The sequence below is a fragment of the Stegostoma tigrinum genome, chromosome 34 (genome assembly GCF_030684315.1).
Source record: "Stegostoma tigrinum isolate sSteTig4 chromosome 34, sSteTig4.hap1, whole genome shotgun sequence".
NCBI classification, from domain to species: Eukaryota; Metazoa; Chordata; class Chondrichthyes; order Orectolobiformes; family Stegostomatidae; genus Stegostoma; species Stegostoma tigrinum.
Window position 1 is genome coordinate 27881373 of NC_081387.1, and position 25637 is coordinate 27907009.

At 53.9% G+C, this 25637-nt stretch overlaps 1 protein-coding gene across 1 annotated transcript in view; it reads right to left on the reverse strand.

The window, feature by feature from the left end:
• The window catches only part of gpank1 (G patch domain and ankyrin repeats 1), a 261542-nt gene extending 249035 nt beyond the window's left edge, over nucleotides 1-12507 (reverse strand). Inside the window, exon 1 of the mRNA XM_059639565.1 lies at nucleotides 12428-12507. The gene's annotated coding sequence lies outside the window, so the exon portion shown is untranslated. The remainder of the gene's footprint in view (nucleotides 1-12427) is intronic.
• Nucleotides 12508-25637: the final 13130 nt, after the last annotated feature.

Below are 25637 nucleotides of genomic sequence, written 5' to 3' on the forward strand. Positions count from 1 at the left end.
AAATCCATTGTTGATTGTCAGGAAAAACCCATCTGGTTCACTAATGCCCTTTAGGGAAGGAAGCTGCCTACATGTGACTCCAGACCCACAGCAATGTGGCTGACTCTGAACTGCCCTCTGGGGCAATTAGGGATGGGCAATAAATGCCGCGCTCAGCCAGTGAATGCATTTAAAAGAATTTAAATGATAGAGAAGCCCTGCAGTGGTTTGGGACTATGACGAGTCTAGCTTTATTATCTGATAGTGTCTGACAGCCATCGACGCTGCCAGTTCATCAGCTGACCCAAACTGTTAGTCCCAGCAGTCAGCAAATGTGGCTAAGGACTCACTCAAGATTATATCTAATACTTGGACCTTAAATCATAACCATCTGACTCTGAGGCGAGCGGAGACTTCAGCTTAATCTTAAAGACCGGTTTTCTTCTGTTAGTCACCTGCATCTCACACATCCTTTTGTCCCTTTCCAGGTTATCCTGTAGTGTACAGAGTGATTGAAGGGCTTGCATTTTTCTTAATTTTACCAAATGTCTCTCTCGTTCTCTTCTATTTCCTGAAACCCGACAGTCAACAGAAAAGACCATTTGTGATCAAGAAAGGTAAGATTCAACGATAACCTTTCATTTGTGATGGTGTTTTTCCAGATATCCCGTTTCTCACCAAAACAAGGCATGTTGGGCAGTTAGGAAGAGACCAGAGCTTGGGAGTTTTTACATTTATCCAGGACATGAGTTTTATTTGCTGCATGTGCCTTAAGACCTTGAGAAAGCAGGGCGCGTAGCAACAGGCAGACAGACGCAGCGGAGGATTTTAAGTTTCATACAGACTAGCGCATGTCAGAAACTAAGTGAAGGTCTTCAGTGTGTTCAGGATGGTATATCCCCTAGCCAACAAGACTGCATGCCAATTCAGATTGTACAATGTATGAGCCAGTCTGACAATAATTAACAGCTTGACTAATAGCATTTATAGCATGATCAAGTTCAACGTAGCGCTTGAAAGGATGAAAGGCAAAATAGCCTCTCAGATTCTAGATTAATGTAAATTTAACATTGATGAGATGAAACAGAGTATGCTTGTGGTAAACTGGACAAACTCCATCTACACTTCTCCCTGCCTCGGGAAGGCAGCCAGCATCCCACCCCAGGTTATAATCCCTTCCAACCCCTTCCATCAGGCAGTAGATACAGAAGCTTAAACCGGCGTACCAGCAGGTTCAAGAACAGCTCCTTCCCCGATGTTATTACATTCTGAATGGGCCTCTCAAATTTCAGATCTAATGTGGATCTTGTTTTGCAGACCTCCTGTGCAGTGTAACTCTGTACATCTCACTCTAAGCACCCCTATGATGTACGTTGGTGTTTGCTGTGATCTGCCTGTACTGCTCACAAAACAAGACTGTTCACTGTACTTCGGAACATGTGACTACAACAAATCAAATCAAATCCCCACTGCTAATGGATAAAATGACAGGAGAAAAGTGTTGTGCACAGAAACCATTTATACCCCTCAGGCATGGATATTCCACTGTCCAAACAAAACATCTACAGCCATGATTGAATCTTAAACTAAAAGGTGATGCAGGCAAAACTGCTCAGATGCTGGGGAATGAGAGATGAGAATGTAAATGGCAGAAAAGGTGAAATAGCAGAAATGAAGAGATACCAAAAGGCAGAGACAAATATTCAAAGAAACTTGCGAGGAAAGTCAATACCAAGGGAACTATTTTGAAGGTTTAATAGGAACACAAGTATGGTCAGAAACAGTGAGATTGCTGGAAGGGAGTGCAGTGTACAAAGGAAGGGAGTCGGTGCTGTCATGTTAACATCACTGAATTAGTAACCCGGAGTCCCTGGTTAATGTCTGCGGGCTGTACAAATGAGGGCTTCTGGGAGATTCAGTTTGATGAAGAAATGATCTCGGGCACTAATCAAATCTGAGTAATGGTGACCATGTCAACTATTACATTTATTGCAAAGACCTGAAAATAAAACAACAACTGCAGATGCTGGGAACCTGAGACAAAAACAGAAATTGATGGTGAAACTCAGCAGGCCTGGCAGCAGCTGTTGGAAGAAAGCAGAACTAACATTTCAATTTGGTTCAACCCAAAATGTTAACTCTGGATTCTCCCTTCAGATGCTACCAAACCTGCGGAATTTCACCATTTTTGTTTTTGTAACGACCCATCTGGCTCATTAATGCCCTTTAGGGAGGGCAGTCTGCCGTCCTTACCTGGCCTGGTCTACATGTGACTCCAGACCCACAGCAATGATATAGACTCCCGGGATAGAGCTTTGCAGATCATACAGTCACACAGATGTACAGCACAGAAACACGTTCAGGCTGACCGGATATTCCAGATAAATCCAGTCCCATTTGCCAGCATTTGGCCCCCATTCCTCTAAACCCTTCCTATTCATGTCCCCATCCTGATGCCTTTTAAATGCTGTAACTGTACCAGCCCCCACCACTTCCTCTGGCAGCTCATTCCATACACACACCACCCTCTGTGTGAGATAGTTACCCCTCAGGTCCCTTTTAAATATTTCCCCCATCACCTTAAACGTACGTCCCTCTAGTTTTGGACTCCCCTACCCTGGGGAAAAGACCTTGTCTATTCACCCTGTCCATGCCCGTCATGGTTTTATAGGCCTGATCTCTTTTTAAAAGCCTGCTTCGTTAATGTATTTTGGACAGGAAGTCCTATTGTGTCAATGACCTAGGCGGCCAATGAGTTCAGGGGCAGTTAGGGATGGGTAACAATTAGTGGCTTAGCAGCAAAACCTACCTCCCGTCAAAGAACTCCTACAGAACCACGGGGTTACAGGGATTAATCCAGTAGTGAAGCAGTCAGTGATAACAACATTAAAATTGCTCAGTGGGGAATCTCTGAAATTACTCTTCACGGTTATTGCCTGCTATTTTTACAATGCATTTGTTGTCTGCTAACTAGGAGCTCCCCCCACAGCATTGTGATTCTGAATGGAACCATACACTCTGCAGTCAACAGTCCACTGTCCCATCACTTGTGACATGGTTGTGGTAGCGTGATGTTTTACCGAATTTGAACTGTCAGCTTTTGTCTGCGTTACACTGTCTCTGCATTATTCCTTCTGATTCCTTCCATCCACAGTCCGTCGTAATTTCTTTCTGGTGAGTGGAGCCATAGCAATAACCATTCCACTCATCCCAATTTACAGAGGACTACATAATGGTGAGTGATGCAGTGATGGTTCAGCGCTGGCTTCAGTGTGTTGTGAATGATGGAAACCAGTCCTTAATCGGTCCTAATCATTACAATCAGACAGACTGGTGAAATACTAACTGTAGTCATTGTAGTGGGGTCGGCCGACTCTTAGAATATGAGTTCCCTGATTGGGTTTTTAGCCTAGTCCAACCAGGGAGCTCTGGCTGACAGACAGGAGGGTCAGAGGTTCTGCTCACTCTGAGAGCTGGCACTGAGGGAGCTGTGTCATTGGTCAAGGACTTTCCAATTGTATATAAAAGGAGACTTAATGACAGGATACCAGCCTTTGTGGCGTTAATTCAGTGATGAGAAGAGTGGGATCACGCTCCTGAAGAAATTCACTTGCAACAGTGGTCTTCAATTTGGGGTAAGCATTTCTGGCATCATTCCGTTATTTGGGAAGCTTGACTCATTTGATCCAATGACTGGGCCCAGTATGCAGAAAGAATTTTTTATTTTTTCCCAGCAAATGACAATGGGCAGATGAAAAGCAACGCGTTTGGTCTCCTGGTAGCTTGTGGACCCGCAGCTTTTTCACTTATTAGGACCCTAACTTTCCCAGAGGAACCAGATACTAAACCTTTTCAAGGATTGATGGATTTGGCTCCTCTACCTCAGCCAAAGTGATATTGAATGAGCCCATCCCCACTGCTGTCTGGGGAAAAGAATGTTGGAGATTAGTAACTCTCTGAGAAATTAAATTTCCCCTCACCTCAGTCTGAAGTATCATTACAGGCGTTCTCATTATTTAACTGTGTCTACCAGTTTGAGATTCCCTCTGACAAGGGAAAATACCTTTTCAGAATCCATCCTGTCACATTTCCTTAGACTTTTTGTTGGTTTCAATAAGATCTCTCTCACCTCCAGATGGACACAGGCCCAACCTACTCAACCTTTCCCCTTAGACAAGCCCGCCCCCCCATCCCAGAAATCAGCCAAGTGAACCTTCTCCAGTCTGCTTCCGATATGAGCACATTCTTATGTTAAAACAGACCAAACACTATCACAAGGTTAGGGTAGAGAAGCTGTGATTGGCCTCTTTAGAGCAAAGGAAATTGAGGGCAGATTTATCAGGGTAAATGGGATTATGGCAGGTTTAGACCAAGTTGACAAAGGAAAGGAAACACCCATTAGCTGATGGTTCCCAGGACCAGGGAGGGCAGTGGCTCAGAGCCCAGGGCCAGAGATCAGGAAGAATGGGAGAAGCAACTTCTGTCACACAGCACCCAGTCGTGTCTGCAAGGGAGACAGTGACAAACTGGGACTTCCAAAGAAAATAAACTGTCAGGACTGCAGGGATGCAACAGGAACATCAGACTGACCGCATTGTCCTGTAAAGAGACAGTATGGGGTCAATGGGTCAAATAATCTCCTTCTCTGCTCTTACGCCCATGCTGTGAAGTTCAGGGATGGAAATTCTACTGCGAGGGACTGGAAGTGGATAAACATGTGAAGAAACAGCAGTGGTCATCTCACAGAAAGCAATAAAATGCTGAGGGGAGATGAAAACTAGGGGACCAATTTATTTATTGAGAGGTCACCTTTAAGCTGGAGATGAGGGGAATCTTTTTGTCTCTTTCACCGGGTTACAGTACAGCACGGGAACAGGCCCTTCGGCCCCACCAAGACCACTCTGACACAAGATGCCTTTCTAAACGAAAATCTGTATCTCTCTATTCGCTGCCTTTTCATGTATTTGTCAAAATGCTATTGTATCTGTCTCCATCACCTCCCCTGGTAGCGCATTCCAGGCACTTACCACCCTCTGTGTAAAAAACCCTGCCTCTCACATCTCCTTTAAACTTACCCCCTTTTACCCCAAACCTGTGTCCCCTAGTATAAGACTCCCACTAGCCATGCTATCCGTACCCCTCATACTTGTGAAAACTTCTGTCAAGTTGCTCCTCATCCTTCGACATTCGGGAGAAACCAAACCAGGTTTTCCCAATCTCTCCTCGTAGCTAATACCCTTCAAACTAGGGAACATCCTGGTAAACCTTTTCCATGCCTTCTCCAAAGTGTCCACACCCTTCTGGCAGTGCGGCGACCAGAACTGTACACAATATTCCAAACGTGGCCTCATAAAGTCCCATATGGCTGCACCATGGCTTACCAATGGTTACACTGTATGGCGTGACCAATGAAGGCGAGCATGCTATCAGCATTCTTGATCACCTTATCCACTTGTGTTACCGCTTCCAGGGTACACCCAGTTGCCCCTGTGTGTTGATGCTACTAAATGTTCTGCCATTTACTGTATACTTTCTTCCTGCTTTGGATCTTCCAAAATGCATCGCGTCAGATTTGTTGGCATTTGCATCTTAAGAAATGCCGCCTCTCCCTAATTTACCCACCGTTGTCGACGCGATTATTAATTTTACCCTGAATTATTGTTTCTAGAAGGTTCCTCACTATCAAAGTTAAACCAGTCAACTATCCCCATCTCGTGCAGCAATTTACTGGGAGATTCTTGAAAAGACAGATACACCACTGCCGACGGTTACCCCTCTTCCAGCTGTTAGTTACCTCCAAAGAACAATCCTTGCAAATTTCTCAAACACAATTCCCTTTCCATTAGGACAAAAGCAGAGTTGGTTATGAAATGTCAGAGTTCTAAACCCGCCACAGCAGACGGTGCAATTTTAATTCAATAAATAGCTGGAATTAAGAACCTAACGATGACCGTGAACCCATTGCCGATTGTTGGGAAAATCCCACCTGGTTCACTAATGTCTCTTAGGGAAGGAAACTGCCATCCTTACCTGGTCTGGCCTACACGTGACTCCAGACCCACAGTGAAGAGGTTGATTCTCACCTGCCCTCTGGGCAATTAGGAACAGGCAATAAATGCTGCCTGGCCAGCGATGCCCTCATCCCGTGAATGAACTTTAAAATAATGATCAGCTGCAGAAAATGGTAGAGGCTGGGTCACTGAATTTATTCCAGGCAGAGAGAGAGAGAGAGAGAGGTTTTTAATAGACGTACCTGATCAGAGTCTAGGGAGAGGAAAGTGGGGGAGACAATGCAGTCATAGTGTTAGGATTGAAGAGGAATGGCTTACTCCTGCTCCTATGGTGTTGAGAAACAAAATTGATGGTGTTGGTAGAACACGAGCCTCCCTGTCCGATAAATCTGGTAGCTGTGTCCCTCAGTGCACTGGCTGGAGAGGGTTTGGTCACAGGGTCTGAACATTCCTGTAACCGCAGAGAGAGAGAGAGAGAGCTGGCTGCAGAGTGAAGGGGCACCAGGCTCATGTTACCGAGCTCAGAGATGCACCAGCGCAAAGCTGTGTAATCCACCAGCACAGAGCTGCCCAAGGTCAACCACTACATGAGCAGCACACAGGGCAGGGCTCCCAGAGTGATGGAAGCTGCTATCACGACTCATCCGGTACAGAAGACGAGATTCCCTACAGTGTGGAAACAGGCCCTTCGGCCCAACAAGTCCACACCAACCCTCTGAGCATCCCATCCAGACCCATTCCCCAAACCCACCTAATCCACGCATCCCTGAACACTACAGGCAATTTAGCACGGCCAATCCACCTAACCTGCACATCTCTGGACTGTGGGAGGAAACCGGAGCACCCGGAGGAAACCCACGCAGACATGGGAAGAATGTGCAAACTCCACACAGACAGTCGCCTGAGGCTGGAATTGAACCCAGGTCCCTGGCGCCATGAGGCTGCAGTGCTAACCACTGAGCCACTGTGCTGCCCCCAATAGTTCATGAAGGACAATAACCCTAGGGGCTAATTCACTGTGAAGGAAGCACATGGAACATTTTGTTAAATTATTCAGTCATTGGGCATGGGTATCGCTGGCTGGGGCCAGCATTTGCTGCCCATCCCTAGTTGCCCCTCAAGAAGGTGGAGGTCAGCTCTGCCCCAGCTTTTGACCACAGAGGTCCCATATTTAAAACCAATGGCACACCACTCCCGTACATTTCCCCTGAAGGATACAGAGTCATACAGTGCAGAAACAGACCCTTCAGTTCAACCCCACCATGCCAACCAGATATCCTAAAGTAATCTAGTCCCATTTGCTTAGCCCCTATCCCTCTAAACCCTTCCTATTCATGGACCACCCAGATGCCTTTTAAATGCTTTAACTGTACCAGCCTCCATCCACTTCCTCTGGCAGCTCATTCCACACACACATCTCCCTCTGTGTGGAAAAGTTACCCCTTAGGTCCCTTTTATATCTTGCCCCTCTCACCTTAAACCTACGTCCCTCTAGTTTGGGACTCTCCTACCCTGGGGGAAAGACCTTACCTATTAACCCTATCCATGCCCCTCATGTTTTATAAACATCTATAAGGCCACCCCTCAGCCTCCGACGCTCCAGGGAAAATAGCCCCAGTCTATTCAATCCCTCCCTGTAGCTCAAACTTCCGACCCCAGCAACATCCTTGTAAATCTTTTCTGCATCCTTTCTAGTTTAGCATCCTTTTGAAACAGGGCAACCAGAATTGAATGCAATACACCAAAAGTGGCCTCGCTAATGCCTTGTACAGCCAGAACATGACATCCCAACTCCTACACTCAATGCACTTACCTGTTAAGGCAAGCGTACAGTTCCTTTGCTCCCGAAAACTGCTCAGACCTGGGAAAACTACTAAGGCTGAGACACTGCACTGTATGTGATCTAACTGATGGGTCTGTGGAAATGACCTCCAAACAGCACAAGGCTAAGGGTACCAGGGTTTTCAGTGAGTGCTGTTCATGATCGCTTCTGTTGTTGGAAAGTGGCATACTGTGTGTGCCAATCTGTAATGACCAATTGTCGCAGACTCGAGCATTGGCAAAAGGGCAATTTGTAACATTCACCGATGTTTCCTTTCTTACGGGGATAATTATTTAGCCCTCGAACGGCACAATAGCAGTAAAATGAAGTCCTCAGTAATTTTACAAACAACATTCCTTCTCTCCCTGCAGTTAAACAGTGCCAGGTCCCTTTCAGTCACGTTGGAGGAACAGTTGCTACTGCAGTCGTGCTTTACGTCTTTGTCGTGGGGCTAATATTTGTCATCTTTTGGAAGCGAGGTCAGTGCTGATCCTACTGCAAGGCAGATTAACGACGAGAAATTGCGATGACCGTACAGTTACCGCTGTCGCAACGGGCTGTTCTATTTGTACATTTCGCCCATTTGTAAAATCTCTGTGCCATTCAGCCACCTCCAAACAGATTGATGCAGCATCCTCCTCACCTCATCTCCCACCAGTGACCTTCCGGTCATTGTACACCCAAAGGTTATCCCCAGGCAGCCATCAAATGGCCTGTATTGTTAGTCCCCAGACATTAAGGCTCCACCATGAAACTTAGTGACCTCCCCTCTGCTGTTAAACTTCTCCTGTTGATTTCTCATCTATTGAACCTCAGAGAGTCCCAAGCACTGACAGCTAAACCTAACCCTAAATGAGATGTGCTGAACCCAACCCAACCCAATCCCAGACACAACAGCTCAAGTGGCTAATTCAAGAGGCAGTGAATGGAATGGGAGGTAATAAATATTGCTTAATGATGATGGAGTCTTCAGCTGGCAGGACACAGGACAGGTGGTGGAACAGGGAGTTTGGGAGGTGAGTTTCTGCCTCAGGAGCCAATAACTGCACTCCTGAGATGGAGGGAGGAGCACACTGCATGGATTGGGAATTGTGTGTGACTGAAGAGCTTGGGCAAGGCGGTGGGTGGGAGGACAGAGGGATTGGTAAGGAGTGTGTGGGGGACAGGGTGGGGGTTGGGGGTGTGGGCATGGAGGGTGAAGTTTGAGTCCATAATTTCAGTCCCTGCTCCCATCTGGTTTTTCGGTGTAGACAATCTGCTGTTCCAGTACCACACAGAAAAACACAACCATCCACAGACTAAGAGGCAGAGCTTCTTGTCATTAAGCAGGATCTAGTTTATTGCAGAGAGCTCTGGGTCACATGGATACAAGAGACAGTGCTTCTGAGACCTTACAGAAGTGACATCTCAGTCACTCATCATGATGGGCTGGTGCTTATTGTATTCTATAATATTAACTGTTTCACATTAAATATGAAATTACTATTTCAAGACTCCACTCCAGTGCAGGACAAAACACCAGGCCATTGTAAAACTCAATAACTTCTCATCACACCCAGTTAGGACATGTTACAACACAGCTCAGGGCCAGAGGGACTTGAAGCTGGGCTTTCTGGACAGAATCCTGGCCAGAGGTTTTGGTGAAATTCTCTTGGATCTGTTTCTGGAAACAGGATGAATCCACTCAGATCATAAAATGTGAGGCTGGATGAACACAGCAGGCCCAGCAGCATCTCAGGAGCACAAAAGCTGACGTTTCGGGCCTAGACCCTTCATCAGAGAGGGGGATGGGGTGAGGGTTCTGGAATAAATAGGGAGAGAGGGGGGAGGCGGACCGAAGATGGAGAGAAAAGAAGATAGGTGGGGAGGAGAGTATAGGTGGGGAGGTAGGGAGGGGATAGGTCAGTCCAGGGAAGACGGACAGGTCAAGGAGGTGGGATGAGGTTAGTACGTAGGAGATGGAGGTGCGGCTTGGGGTGGGAGGAAGGGATGGGTGAGAGGAAGAACAGGTTAGGGAGGCAGAGACAGGCTGGGCTGGTTTTGGGATGCAGTGGGTGGAGGGCAAGAGCTGGGCTGGTTGTGTAGTACAGTGGGGGGAGGGGACGAACTGGGCTGGTTTTGGGATGCGGTGGGGGAAGGGGAGATTTTGAAGCTGGTGAAGTCCACATTGATACCATTGGGCTACAGGGTTCCCAGGCGGAATATGAGTTGCTTTTCCTGCAACCTTCGGGTGGCATCATTGTGGCACTGCAGGAGGCCCATGATGGACATGTCATCTAAAGAATGGGATGGGGAGTGGAAATGGTTTGCGACTGGGAGGTGCAGTTGTTTGTTGCGAACTGAGCGGAGGTGTTCTGCAAAGCGGTCCCCAAGCCTCCGCTTGGTTTCCCCAATGTAGAGGAAGCCACGCCGGGTACAGTGGATGCAGTATACCACATTGGCAGATGTGCAGGTGAACCTCTGCTTAATGTGGAAAGTCATCTTGGGGCCTGGGATAGGGGTGAGGGAGGAGGTGTGGGGGCAAGTGTAGCATTTCCTGCGGTTGCAGGGGAATGTGCCGGGTGTGGTGGGGTTGGAGGGCAGTGTAGAGCGAACAAGGGAGTCACGGAGAGAGTGGTCTCTCCGGAAAGCAGACAGGGGTGGGGATGGAAAAATGTCTTGGGTGGTGGGGTCGGATTGTAGATGGCAGAAGTGTCGGAGGATGATGCGTTGTATCCGGAGGTTGGTGGGGTGGTGTGTGAGAATGAGGGGGATCCTCTTTGGGCGGTTGTGGCGGGGGCGGGGTGTGAGGGATGTGTTGCGGGAAATGCGGGAGACGCAGTCAAGGGCGTTCTCGACCACTGTGGGGGGAAAGTTGCGGTCCTTGAAGAACTTGGACATCTGGGATGTGCGGGAGTGGAATGCCTCATCGTGGGAGCAGATGCGGCGGAGGCGGAGGAATTGGGAATAGGGGATGGAATTTTTGCAGGAGGGTGGGTGGGAGGAGCTGTATTCTAGGTAGCTGTGGGAGTCGGTGGGCTTGAAATGGACATCAGTTACAAGCTGGTTGCCTGAGATGGAGACTGAGAGGTCCAGGAAGGTGAGGGATGTGCTGGTTAATGGCCCAGGTGAACTGAAGGTTGGGGTGGAAGGTGTTGGTGAAGTGGATGAACTGTTCGAGCTCCTCTGGGGAGCAAGAGGCGGCGCCGACACAGTCATCAATGTACCGGAGGAAAAGGTGGGGTTTGGGGCCTGTGTAGGTGCGGAAGAGGGACTGTTCCACGTAATCTACAAAGAGGCAGGCATAGCTGGGGCCCATGCGGGTGCCCATGGCCACCCCCTTAGTCTGTAGGAAGTGGGAGGAATCGAAAGAGAAGTTGTTGAGGGTGAGGACGAGTTTGGCTAGGCGGATGAGAGTGTCGGTGGAGGGGGACTGGTCGGGCCTGCGGGACAGGAAGAAGCGGAGGGCCTCGAAGCCATGTGCATGCAGAATGCAGGTGTGTAGGGACTGGAAGTCCATGGTGAAAATGAGGTGTTGGGGGCCAGGGAATTGGAAGTCCTGGAGGAGGTGGAGGGCTTGGGTGGTGTCACGGACGTAGGTGGGGAGTTCCTGGACCAAAGCGGAGAAAATGGAGTCCAGATAGGTGGAGATGAGTTCGGTGGGGCAGGAGCAGGCTGAGACGATGGGTCGCCCAGGGCAGGCAGGTTTGTGGATGTTGGGAAGGAGATAGAAACGGGCCGTGCGGGGGTTGGGGAACAATGAGGTTGGAGGCTGTGGGTGGGAGGTCCCCTGAGGTGATGAGGTCATGAATGGTGTTGGAGATGATGGTTTGGTGCTCGGGGGTGGGGTCATGATCGAGGGGGCGGTAGGAGGTGGTGTCGGAGAGTTGGCGTCTGGCCTCGGTGATGTAGAGGTCAGTGCGCCATACTACCACTGCACCACCCTTGTCTGCGGGTTTGCTGGTGAGGTTGGGGTTGGAGCGGAGGGAGCGGAGGGCTGCCCGTTCTGTGGGGAGAGGTTGGAGTGGATGAGAGGGATGGAGAGGTTGAGGCGGTTAATGTCTCGATGGCAGTTAGAGATGAAGAGGTCGAGGGAGGGTAGGAGGCCTGGGGGTGGTGTCCAGGAGGAGGACTTGTGTTGGAAGCGGGTGAAGGGGTCAGTGGAGGGAGGGTTAGGTTCCCGGTTGAAGAAGTAGGCGTGGAGGCGAAGGTTGCAGGAACAGCAACTCATATTGCTTGGGAACCCTGCAGCCCAATGGCATCAATGTGGACTTCACCAGCTTCACAATCTCCCCTCCCCCCACCGCATCCCTAAACCAGCCCAGTTTATCCCCTCCCCCCACTGCACCACACAACCAGCCCAGCTCTTCCCCTCCCCCCACTGCATCCCAAAACCAGTCCAACCTGTCTCTGCCTCCCTAACCTGTTCTTCCTCTCACCCATCCCTTCCTCCCACCCCAAGCCGCACCTCCATCTCCTACCTACTAACCTCATCCCACCTCCTTGACCTGTCCGTCTTCCCTGGACTGACCTATCCCCTCCCTACCTCCCCACCTATACTCTCTCCACCTATCTTCTTTTCTCTCCATCTTCGGTCCGCCTCCCCTTCACTCCGTGTTTATTCCAGAACTCTCACCCCATCCCCCTCTCTGATGAAGGGTCCAGGCCCGAAACGTCAGCTTTTGTGCTCCTGAGATGCTGCTGGGCCTGCTGTGTTCATCCAGCCTCACATTTTATTATCTTGGATTCTCCAGCATCTGCAGTTTCCATTATCACAAATCCACTCAGATCCCACTTTGCCGGGTTCCTCCAGCACAATTCCTGTCCTTCAGGAAATGGACACCCACCTCCATTTACAGCCCTTGGACCGTGCATAGAGCACAGTGAGAGAATGCACATCCCATTCATGACCCAAAATTCTAAAACACTGACCAGGATCTGAAAATCAAGCTGCACCTTTCAAACCAAAATAGCAAAGAGTCCGATGGAACTACTTGCTAAATAGAAAGAGAGCAGCTTATGTATAATCAGGTCAACACAGTAGAACTGACTAATTTTGCAACAAAAAAGGAACTCCTCCCAAAAGCACATACCTGTGATAGGCTGACAGAATAGGCATAGCACAGAAGGAAGCCATTCAGCCCAGCATATCCATGCTGGATCTCTGGAGGAGCCATTTATCAAGTGTCACTGCACTGCCTTCTGTCTGTAACCCAATATTTTCCACTTTTCTGACAATGATCCACTTTGCCCGGTCACTTCAACTGACCTTTCCCAGCCACACAAACAGACAGTACATTGCAGACCCGAAACCCTCGAGTGAATGGAGCAGTGAGGGGAATAGGGCAGTGAGGGGGATGGGGCAGTGAGGGGAATGGGTCAGTGAGGGGAATGGGTCAGTGAGGGGAATGGGGCAGTGAGGGGAATGGGGCAGTGAGGGGGATGGGGCAGCAGGGGACTGGGACAGTGAGGAGAATGGGGCAGTGAGGGGAATGGGACAGTGAGAGGAATGGGTCAGTGAGGGGAATGGGACAGTGAGAGGAATGGGACAGTGAGGGGAAATGGGTCAGTGAGGGGAATGGGACAGTGAGGGGAATGGGACAGTGAGGGAAATGGGTCAGTGAGAGGAATGGGGCAGTGAGTGGAATGGGACAGTGAGGGGAATGGGACAGTGAGGGGAATGGGGCAGTGAGGGGAATGGGTCAGTGAGGGGAATGGGGCAGTGAGAGGAATGGGGCAGTGAGTGGAATGGGTCAGTGAGAGGAATGGGACAGTGAGGGGACTGGGTCAGTGAGGGGAATGGGTCAGTGAGGGGAATGGGGCAGTGAGGGGAATGGGGCAGTGAGGGGAATGGGACAGTGAGGGGAATGGGACATTGTAGGGAATGGGGCAGGGAGTGGAATGGGGCAGTGAGGGGAATGGGACAATGAGAGGAATGGGACAGTGAGGGGAATGGGGCAGTGAGAGGAATGGGACAGTGAGGGGAATGGGACAGTGAGGGGAATGGGTCGGTGAGGGGAATGGGACAGTGAGGGGAATGGGTCAGTGAGGGGAATGGGGCAGTGAGGGGAATGGGACAGTGAGGAGAATGGGTCAGTGAGGGGAATGGGTCAGTGAGGGGAATGGGACAGTGAGGGGAATGGGACAGTGAGGGGAATGGGTCAGTGAGGGGAATGGGGCAGTGAGGGGAATGGGTCAGTGAGGGGAATGGGACAGTGAGGGTAATGGGGCAGTGAGGGGAATGGGGCAGTGAGGGGAATGGGACAGTGAGAGGAATGGGACAGTGAGGGGAATGGGACATTGTAGGGAATGGGGCAGGGAGTGGAATGGGGCAGTGAGGGGAATGGGACAGTGAGAGGAATGGGACAGTGAGGGGAATGGGGCAGTGAGGGGAATGGGACAGTGAGAGGAAGGGGTCAGTGAGGGGAATGGGGCAGTGAGGGGAATGGGGCAGTGAGGGGAATGGGACAGTGTGGGGAATGGGGCAGGGAGTGGAATGGGGCAGTGAGGGGAATGGGACAGTGAGAGGAATGGGACAGTGAGGTGAATGGGACTGTGAGGGGAATGGGGCAGTGAGGGGAATGGGTCAGTGAGGGAAATGGGACAGTGAGAGGAATGGGACATTGTAGGGAATGGGGCAGGGAGTGGAATGGGGCAGTGAAGGGAATGGGGCAGTGAGGGGAATGGGACTGTGAGGGGAATGGGACTGTGAGGGGAATGGGGCAGTGAGGGGAATGGGTCAGTGAGGAGAATGGGGCAGTGAGGGGAATGGGACAGTGAGGGGAATGGGGCAGTAGGGGATTGGGGCAGTGAGGGGAATGGGTCAGTGAGAGGAATGGGGCAGTGAGTGGAATGGGACAGTGAGAGGATTGAGACAGTGAGGGAATGGGGCAGTGAGGGGAATGGGACAGTGAGGGGAATGGGTCAGTGAGGGGAATGGGTCAGTGAGGGGAAATGGGTCAGTGAGGGGAACGGGGAATAAGGCGGTGAGGGGAATGGGGCAGAGAGCGGAATGGGCCAGTGAGGGGAATGGGGCAGTGAGAGGAATGGGTCAGTGAGGGGAATGGGGCAGTGAGGGGAATGGGACAGTGAGGGGAATGGGGCAGAGAGCGGAATGGGCCAGTGAGGGGAATGGGGCAGTGAGAGGAATGGGTCAGTGAGGGGAATGGGGCAGTGACGGGAATGGGACAGTGAGAGGAATGGGTCAGTGAGGGGAATGGGTCAGTGAGAGGAATGGGGCAGTGAGGGAAATGGGGAATGAGTCAGTGAGGGGAATGGGTCAGTGAGGGGAACGGGGAATAAGGCGGTGAGGGGAATGGGGCAGAGAGCGGAATGGGCCAGTTACTGGAACGGGGCAGTGAGGGGAATGGGACAGTGAGGGGAATGGGGCAGTGAGGGGAATGGAACAGTGAGGGGAATGGGGCAGTGAGGGGACTGGGACAGTGAGGGGAATGGGGCAGTGAGAGGAATGGGACAGTGAGGGGAATGGGACAGTGAGAGGAATGGGGCAGTGAGGGGAAACGGGTCAGTGAGGGGAATGGGTCAGTGAGGGGAATGGGACAGTGAGGGGAATGGGTCAGTGAGAGGAAGGGGTCAGTGAGGGGAATGGGGCAGTGAGGGGAATGGGACAGTGAGGGGAATGGGGCAGTGAGGGGAATGGGGCAGTGAGGGGAATGGGACAGTGAGGGGAATGGGACAGTGCGGGGAATGGGGCAGTGAGGGGAATGGGGTCAGTGACGGGAATGGGTCAGTGAGGGGAATGGGGCAGTGAGGGGAATGGGACATTGTAGGGAATGGGGCAGTGAGTGGAATGGGGCAGTGAGGGGAATGGGTCAGTGAGGGGAATGGGTCAGTGAGGGGAATGGGTCAGTGAGGGGAATGGGACAGTGCGGGGAATGGGACAGTGAGGGGAATGGGACAGTGCGGGGAATGGGGCAGTGAGGGGAATGGGGTCAGTGAGGGGAATGGGGCAGTGAGAGGAATGGGGCAGTGAGGGGAATGGGGCAGTGAGGGGAATGGGACATTGTAGGGAATGGGGCAGTGAGTGGAATGGGGCAGTGAGGGGAATGGGTCAGTGAGGGGAATGGGTCAGTGAGGGGAATGGCTCAGTGAGGGGAATGGGACAGTGAGAGGAATGGGACAGTGAGGGGAATGGAGCAGTAGGGGACTGGGACAGTGAGGGGAATGGGAGAGTGAGGGAATGGGGCAGTGAGGGGAATGGGACAGTGCAGGGAATGGGGCAGTGAGGGGAATGGGGCAGTGAAGGGAATGGGACAGTGAGGGGAATGGGACAGGGAGAGGAATGGGTCAGTGAGGGGAAACGGGTCAGTGAGGGGAATGGGTCAGTGAGGGGAATGGGACAGTGAGGGGAATGGGTCAGTGAGAGGAAGGGGTCAGTGAGGGGAATGGGACAGTGCGGGGAATGGGACAGTGAGGGGAATGGAACAGTGCGGGGAATGGCTCAGTGAGGGGAATGGGACAGTGAGAGGAATGGGACAGTGAGGGGTATGGGGCAGTAGGGAACTGGGACAGTGAGGGGAATGGGACAGTGAGGGAATGGGGCAGTGAGGGGAATGGGACAGTGCGGGGAATGGGGCAGTGAGAGGAATGGGACAGTGAGGGGAATGGAGCAGTAGGGGACTGGGACAGTGAGGGGAATGGGACAGTGAGGGAATGGGGCAGTGAGGGGAATGGGACAGTGCAGGGAATGGGGCAGTGAGGGGAATGGGGCAGTGAAGGGAATGGGACAGTGAGGGGAATGGGACAGGGAGAGGAATGGGGCAGTGAAGGGAATGGGGCAGTGAGTGGAAATGGGTCAGTGACGGGAATGGGTCAGTGAGGGGAATGGGACAGTGAGGGGAATGGGTCAGTGAGGGGAATGGGACAGTGCGGGGAATGGGACAGTGAGGGGAATGGAACAGTGCGGGGAATGGCTCAGTGAGGGGAATGGGACAGTGAGAGGAATGGGACAGTGAGGGGTATGGGGCAGTAGGGAACTGGGACAGTGAGGGGAATGGGACTGTGAGGGAATGGGGCAGTGAGGGGAATGGGACAGTGCGGGGAATGGGGCAGTGAGGGGAATGGGTCAGTGAGGGAAATGGGACAGTGAGAGGAATGGGACAGTGAGAGGAATGGGGCAGTGAGGAAAATGGGTCAGTGAGGGGAATGGGACAGCGAGAGGAATGGGACATTGTAGGGAATGGGGCAGGGAGTGTAATGGGACAGTGAAGGGAATGGGGCAGTGAGGGGAATGGGACTGTGAGGGGAATGGGGCAGTGAGGGGAATGGGTCAGTGAGGGGAATGGGGCAGTGAAGGGAATGGGGCAGTGAGGGGAATGGGACTGTGAGGGGAATGGGGCAGTGAGGGGAATGGGTCAGTGAGGAGAATGGGGCAGTGAGGGGAATGGGACAGTGAGGGGAATGGGGCAGTAGGGAATTGGGGCAGTGAGGGGAATGGGTCAGTGAGAGGAATGGGGCAGTGAGGGGAATGGGACAGTGAGAGGATTGGGACAGTGAGGGAATGGGGCATTGAGGGGAATGGGACAGTGAGGGGAATGGGGCAGTGAGGGGACTGGGTCAGTGAGGGGAATGGGACAGTGAGTGGAAGGGGTCAGTGAGGGGAATGGGGCAGTGAAGGGAATGGGGAATGGTTCAGTGAGGGGAATGGGGCAGTGAGGGGAATGAGACAGTGAGTGGAAGGGGTCAGTGAGGGGAATGGGACAGTGAGGGGAATGGGGCAGTGAGAGGAATGGGACAGTGAGGGGACTCGGACAGTGAGAGGATTGGGACAGTGAGGGAATGGGGCATTGAGGGGAATGGGACAGTGATAGGATTGGGACAGTGAGGGGAATGGGGCAGTGAGGGGAATGGGACAGTGAGGGGAATGGGTCAGTGAGGGGAATGGGGCAGTGAGGGGAACGGAACAGTGAGGGGAATGGGGCAGTGAGGGGACTGGGACAGTGAGGGGAATGGGGCAGTGAGAGGAATGGGACAGTGAGGGGAATGGGACAGTGAGAGGAATGGGGCAGTGAGGGGAAACGGGTCAGTGAGGGGAATGGGTCAGTGAGGGGAATGGGACAGTGAGGGGAATGGGTCAGTGAGAGGAAGGGGTCAGTGAGGGGAATGGGGCAGTGAGGGGAATGGGACAGTGAGGGGAATGGGGCAGTGAGGGGAATGGGGCAGTGAGGGGAATGGGACAGTGAGGGGAATGGGACAGTGCGGGGAATGGGGCAGTGAGGGGAATGGGGTCAGTGAGGGGAATGGGGTCAGTGAGGGGAATGGGGCAGTGAGAGGAATGGGGCAGTGAGGGGAATGGGGCAGTGAGAGGAATGGGACATTGTAGGGAATGGGGCAGTGAGTGGAATGGGGCAGTGAGGGGAATGGGTCAGTGAGGGGAATGGGTCAGTGAGGGGAATGGGTCAGTGAGGGGAATGGGACAGTGCGGGGAATGGGACAGTGAGGGGAATGGGACAGTGCGGGGAATGGGGCAGTGAGGGGAATGGGGTCAGTGAGGGGAATGGGGCAGTGAGAGGAATGGGGCAGTGAGGGGAATGGGGCAGTGAGGGGAATGGGACATTGTAGGGAATGGGGCAGTGAGTGGAATGGGGCAGTGAGGGGAATGGGTCAGTGAGGGGAATGGGTCAGTGAGGGGAATGGGACAGTGCGGGGAATGGGACAGTGAGGGGAATGGGACAGTGCGGGGAATGGCTCAGTGAGGGGAATGGGACAGTGAGAGGAATGGGACAGTGAGGGGAATGGAGCAGTAGGGGACTGGGACAGTGAGGGGAATGGGAGAGTGAGGGAATGGGGCAGTGAGGGGAATGGGACAGTGCAGGGAATGGGGCAGTGAGGGGAATGGGGCAGTGAAGGGAATGGGACAGTGAGGGGAATGGGACAGGGAGAGGAATGGGTCAGTGAGGGGAAACGGGTCAGTGAGGGGAATGGGTCAGTGAGGGGAATGGGACAGTGAGGGGAATGGGTCAGTGAGAGGAAGGGGTCAGTGAGGGGAATGGGACAGTGCGGGGAATGGGACAGTGAGGGGAATGGAACAGTGCGGGGAATGGCTCAGTGAGGGGAATGGGACAGTGAGAGGAATGGGACAGTGAGGGGTATGGGGCAGTAGGGAACTGGGACAGTGAGGGGAATGGGACAGTGAGGGAATGGGGCAGTGAGGGGAATGGGACAGTGCGGGGAATGGGGCAGTGAGAGGAATGGGACAGTGAGGGGAATGGAGCAGTAGGGGACTGGGACAGTGAGGGGAATGGGACAGTGAGGGAATGGGGCAGTGAGGGGAATGGGACAGTGCAGGGAATGGGGCAGTGAGGGGAATGGGGCAGTGAAGGGAATGGGACAGTGAGGGGAATGGGACAGGGAGAGGAATGGGGCAGTGAAGGGAATGGGGCAGTGAGTGGAAATGGGTCAGTGACGGGAATGGGTCAGTGAGGGGAATGGGACAGTGAGGGGAATGGGTCAGTGAGGGGAATGGGACAGTGCGGGGAATGGGACAGTGAGGGGAATGGAACAGTGCGGGGAATGGCTCAGTGAGGGGAATGGGACAGTGAGAGGAATGGGACAGTGAGGGGTATGGGGCAGTAGGGAACTGGGACAGTGAGGGGAATGGGACAGTGAGGGAATGGGGCAGTGAGGGGAATGGGACAGTGCGGGGAATGGGGCAGTGAGGGGAATGGGTCAGTGAGGGAAATGGGACAGTGAGAGGAATGGGACAGTGAGAGGAATGGGGCAGTGAGGAAAATGGGTCAGTGAGGGGAATGGGACAGCGAGAGGAATGGGACATTGTAGGGAATGGGGCAGGGAGTGGAATGGGACAGTGAAGGGAATGGGGCAGTGAGGGGAATGGGACTGTGAGGGGAATGGGGCAGTGAGGGGAATGGGTCAGTGAGGGGAATGGGGCAGTGAAGGGAATGGGGCAGTGAGGGGAATGGGACTGTGAGGGGAATGGGGCAGTGAGGGGAATGGGTCAGTGAGGAGAATGGGGCAGTGAGGGGAATGGGACAGTGAGGGGAATGGGGCAGTAGGGAATTGGGGCAGTGAGGGGAATGGGTCAGTGAGAGGAATGGGGCAGTGAGGGGAATGGGACAGTGAGAGGATTGGGACAGTGAGGGAATGGGGCATTGAGGGGAATGGGACAGTGAGGGGAATGGGGCAGTGAGGGGACTGGGTCAGTGAGGGGAATGGGACAGTGAGTGGAAGGGGTCAGTGAGGGGAATGGGGCAGTGAAGGGAATGGGGAATGGGTCAGTGAGGGGAATGGGGCAGTGAGGGGAATGAGACAGTGAGTGGAAGGGGTCAGTGAGGGGAATGGGACAGTGAGGGGAATGGGGCAGTGAGAGGAATGGGACAGTGAGGGGACTCGGACAGTGAGAGGATTGGGACAGTGAGGGAATGGGGCATTGAGGGGAATGGGACAGTGATAGGATTGGGACAGTGAGGGGAATGGGGCAGTGAGGGGAATGGGACAGTGAGGGGAATGGGTCAGTGAGGGGAATGGGGCAGAGAGGGGACTGGGACAGTGAGGGGAATGGGGCAGTGAGAGGAAGGAGAGATTGTAGGGAATGGGGCAGTGAGGTGAATGGGGCAGTGAGGTGAATGGGATAGTGAGGGGAATGGGACAGTGAGGGGAATGGGGCAGTGAGGGGAATGGGACAGTGAGGGGAATGGGCCAGTGAGGGGAATGGGTCAGTGAGGGGAATGGGACAGTGAGGGGAATGGGTCAGTGACGGGAATGGGGCAGTGAGAGGAATGGGGCAGTGAGGGGAATGGGGCAGTGAGTGGAATGGGGCAGTGAGGGGAATGGGACAGTGAGGGGAATGGGACAGTGAGGGGAATGGGTCAGTGACGGGAATAGGACAGTGAGGGGAATGGGTCAGTGAGGGGAATGGGACAGTGAGGGGAATGGGTCAGTGAGGGGAATGGGACAGTGAGAGGAATGGGACAGTGAGGGGAATGGGGCAGTGAAGGGAATGGGACAGTGAGGGGAATGGGACAGGGAGAGGAATGGGTCAGTGAGGGGAAACGGGTCAGTGAGGGGAATGGGTCAGTGAGGGGAATGGGACAGTGAGGGGAATGGGTCAGTGAGAGGAAGGGGTCAGTGAGGGGAATGGGACAGTGCGGGGAATGGGACAGTGAGGGGAATGGAACAGTGCGGGGAATGGCTCAGTGAGGGGAATGGGACAGTGAGGGGAATGGAGCAGTAGGGGACTGGGACAGTGAGGGGAATGGGACAGTGAGGGAATGGGGCAGTGAGGGGAATGGGACAGTGCGGGGAATGGGGCAGTGAGGGGAATGGGGCAGTGAAGGGAATGGGACAGTGAGGGGAATGGGACAGGGAGAGGAATGGGGCAGTGAAGGGAATGGGGCAGTGAGTGGAAATGGGTCAGTGACGGGAATGGGTCAGTGAGGGGAATGGGACAGTGAGGGGAATGGGTCAGTGAGGGGAATGGGACAGTGAGGGGAATGGGACAGTGAGGGGAATGGAACAGTGCGGGGAATGGCTCAGTGAGGGGAATGGGACAGTGAGAGGAATGGGACAGTGAGGGGTATGGGGCAGTAGGGAACTGGGACAGTGAGGGGAATGGGACAGTGCGGGGAATGGGGCAGTGAGGGGAATGGGTCAGTGAGGGAAATGGGACAGTGAGAGGAATGGGACAGTGAGAGGAATGGGGCAGTGAGGAAAATGGGTCAGTGAGGGGAATGGGACAGCGAGAGGAATGGGACATTGTAGGGAATGGGGCAGGGAGTGGAATGGGACAGTGAAGGGAATGGGGCAGTGAGGGGAATGGGACTGTGAGGGGAATGGGGCAGTGAGGGGAATGGGTCAGTGAGGGGAATTGGGCAGTGAAGGGAATGGGGCAGTGAGGGGAATGGGACTGTGAGGGGAATGGGGCAGTGAGGGGAATGGGGCAGTGAGGGGAATGGGTCAGTGAGGGGAATGGGGCAGTAGGGAATTGGGGCAGTGAGGGGAATGGGTCAGTGAGAGGAATGGGGCAGTGAGGGGAATGGGACAGTGAGAGGATTGGGACAGTGAGGGAATGGGGCATTGAGGGGAATGGGACAGTGAGGGGAATGGGGCAGTGAGGGGACTGGGTCAGTGAGGGGAATGGGACAGTGAGTGGAAGGGGTCAGTGAGGGGAATGGGGCAGTGAAGGGAATGGGGAATGGGTCAGTGAGGGGAATGGGGCAGTGAGGGGAATGAGACAGTGAGTGGAAGGGGTCAGTGAGGGGAATGGGACAGTGAGGGGAATGGGGCAGTGAGAGGAATGGGACAGTGAGGGGACTCGGACAGTGAGAGGATTGGGACAGTGAGGGAATGGGGCATTGAGGGGAATGGGACAGTGATAGGATTGGGACAGTGAGGGGAATGGGGCAGTGAGGGGAATGGGACAGTGAGGGGAATGGGTCAGTGAGGGGAATGGGGCAGAGAGGGGACTGGGACAGTGAGGGGAATGGGGCAGTGAGAGGAAGGGGAGATTGTAGGGAATGGGGCAGTGAGGGGAATGGGGCAGTGAGGTGAATGGGACAGTGAGGGGAATGGGACAGTGAGGGGAATGGGGCAGTGAGGGGAATGGGACAGTGAGGGGAATGGGCCAGTGAGGGGAATGGGTCAGTGAGGGGAATGGGACAGTGAGGGGAATGGGTCAGTGACGGGAATGGCGCAGTGAGAGGAATGGGGCAGTGAGGGGAATGGGGCAGTGAGTGGAATGGGGCAGTGAGGGGAATGGGACAGTGAGGGGAATGGGACAGTGAGGGGAATGGGTCAGTGACGGGAATAGGACAGTGAGGGGAATGGGTCAGTGAGGGGAATGGGACAGTGAGGGGAATGGGTCAGTGAGGGGAATGGGACAGTGAGAGGAATGGGACAGTGAGGGGAATGGGACATTTTGGGGAATGGGGCAGTGAGGGGAATGGGTCAGTGAGGGGAATGGGACAGTGAGGGGAATGGGGCAGTGAGAGGAATGGGACAGTGAGGGGAAATGGGACAGTGAGGGGAATGGGACAGTGAGGGGAATGGGGCAGTGAGGGGAATGGGACAGTGAGGGGAATGGGACATTGTAGGGAATGAGGCAGTGAGTGGAATGGGGCAGTGAGCGGAAATGGGTCAGTGAGGGGTATGGGGCAGTAGGGAACTGGGACAGTGAGGGGAATGGGACAGTGAGGGGAAATGGGACAGTGAGGGGAATGGGACAGTGAGGGGAATGGGACAGTGCGGGGAATGGGACAGTGAGGGGAATGGAACAGTGCGGGGAATGGGACAGTGCGGGGAATGGGACAGTGACGGGAATGGAACAGTGCGGGGAATGGCTTAGTGAGGGGAATGGGACAGTGAGAGGAATGGGACAGTGAGGGGTATGGGGCAGTAGGGAACTGGGACAGTGAGGGGAATGGGACAGTGAGGGAATGGGGCAGTGAGGGGAATGGGACAGTGCGGGGAATGGGGCAGTGAGGGGAATGGGTCAGTGAGGGAAATGGGACAGTGAGAGGAATGGGACAGTGAGAGGAATGGGGCAGTGAGGAAAATGGGTCAGTGAGGGGAATGGGACAGCGAGAGGAATGGGACATTGTAGGGAATGGGGCAGGGAGTGGAATGGGACAGTGAAGGGAATGGGGCAGTGAGGGGAATGGGACTGTGAGGGGAATGGGGCAGTGAGGGGAATGGGTCAGTGAGGGGAATGGGGCAGTGAAGGGAATGGGGCAGTGAGGGGAATGGGACTGTGAGGGGAATGGGGCAGTGAGGGGAATGGGTCAGTGAGGAGAATGGGGCAGTGAGGGGAATGGGACAGTGAGGGGAATGGGGCAGTGAGAGGAATGGGGCAGTAGGGAATTGGGGCAGTGAGGGGAATGGGTCAGTGAGAGGAATGGGGCAGTGAGGGGAATGGGACAGTGAGAGGATTGGGACAGTGAGGGAATGGGGCATTGAGGGGAATGGGACAGTGAGGGGAATGGGGCAGTGAGGGGACTGGGTCAGTGAGGGGAATGGGACAGTGAGTGGAAGGGGTCAGTGAGGGGAATGGGGCAGTGAAGGGAATGGGGAATGGGTCAGTGAGGGGAATGGGGCAGTGAGGGGAATGAGACAGTGAGTGGAAGGGGTCAGTGAGGGGAATGGGACAGTGAGGGGAATGGGGCAGTGAGGGGAATGGGACTGTGAGGGGAATGGGGCAGTGAGGGGAATGGGTCAGTGAGGAGAATGGGGCAGTGAGGGGAATGGGACAGTGAGGGGAATGGGGCAGTGAGGGGAATGAGACAGTGAGTGGAAGGGGTCAGTGAGGGGAATGGGACAGTGAGGGGAATGGGGCAGTGAGAGGAATGGGACAGTGAGGGGACTCGGACAGTGAGAGGATTGGGACAGTGAGGGAATGGGGCATTGAGGGGAATGGGACAGTGATAGGATTGGGACAGTGAGGGGAATGGGACAGTGCAGGGAATGGGGCAGTGAGGGGAATGGGGCAGTGAAGGGAATGGGACAGTGAGGGGAATGGGACAGGGAGAGGAATGGGGCAGTGAAGGGAATGGGGCAGTGAGTGGAAATGGGTCAGTGACGGGAATGGGTCAGTGAGGGGAATGGGACAGTGAGGGGAATGGGTCAGTGAGGGGAATGGGACAGTGCGGGGAATGGGACAGTGAGGGGAATGGAACAGTGCGGGGAATGGCTCAGTGAGGGGAATGGGACAGTGAGAGGAATGGGACAGTGAGGGGTATGGGGCAGTAGGGAACTGGGACAGTGAGGGGAATGGGACAGTGAGGGAATGGGGCAGTGAGGGGAATGGGACAGTGCGGGGAATGGGGCAGTGAGGGGAATGGGTCAGTGAGGGAAATGGGACAGTGAGAGGAATGGGACAGTGAGAGGAATGGGGCAGTGAGGAAAATGGGTCAGTGAGGGGAATGGGACAGCGAGAGGAATGGGACATTGTAGGGAATGGGGCAGGGAGTGGAATGGGACAGTGAAGGGAATGGGGCAGTGAGGGGAATGGGACTGTGAGGGGAATGGGGCAGTGAGGGGAATGGGTCAGTGAGGGGAATGGGGCAGTGAAGGGAATGGGGCAGTGAGGGGAATGGGACTGTGAGGGGAATGGGGCAGTGAGGGGAATGGGTCAGTGAGGAGAATGGGGCAGTGAGGGGAATGGGACAGTGAGGGGAATGGGGCAGTAGGGAATTGGGGCAGTGAGGGGAATGGGTCAGTGAGAGGAATGGGGCAGTGAGGGGAATGGGACAGTGAGAGGATTGGGACAGTGAGGGAATGGGGCATTGAGGGGAATGGGACAGTGAGGGGAATGGGGCAGTGAGGGGACTGGGTCAGTGAGGGGAATGGGACAGTGAGTGGAAGGGGTCAGTGAGGGGAATGGGGCAGTGAAGGGAATGGGGAATGGGTCAGTGAGGGGAATGGGGCAGTGAGGGGAATGAGACAGTGAGTGGAAGGGGTCAGTGAGGGGAATGGGACAGTGAGGGGAATGGGGCAGTGAGAGGAATGGGACAGTGAGGGGACTCGGACAGTGAGAGGATTGGGACAGTGAGGGAATGGGGCATTGAGGGGAATGGGACAGTGATAGGATTGGGACAGTGAGGGGAATGGGGCAGTGAGGGGAATGGGACAGTGAGGGGAATGGGTCAGTGAGGGGAATGGGGCAGAGAGGGGACTGGGACAGTGAGGGGAATGGGGCAGTGAGAGGAAGGGGAGATTGTAGGGAATGGGGCAGTGAGGTGAATGGGGCAGTGAGGTGAATGGGATAGTGAGGGGAATGGGACAGTGAGGGGAATGGGGCAGTGAGGGGAATGGGACAGTGAGGGGAATGGGCCAGTGAGGGGAATGGGTCAGTGAGGGGAATGGGACAGTGA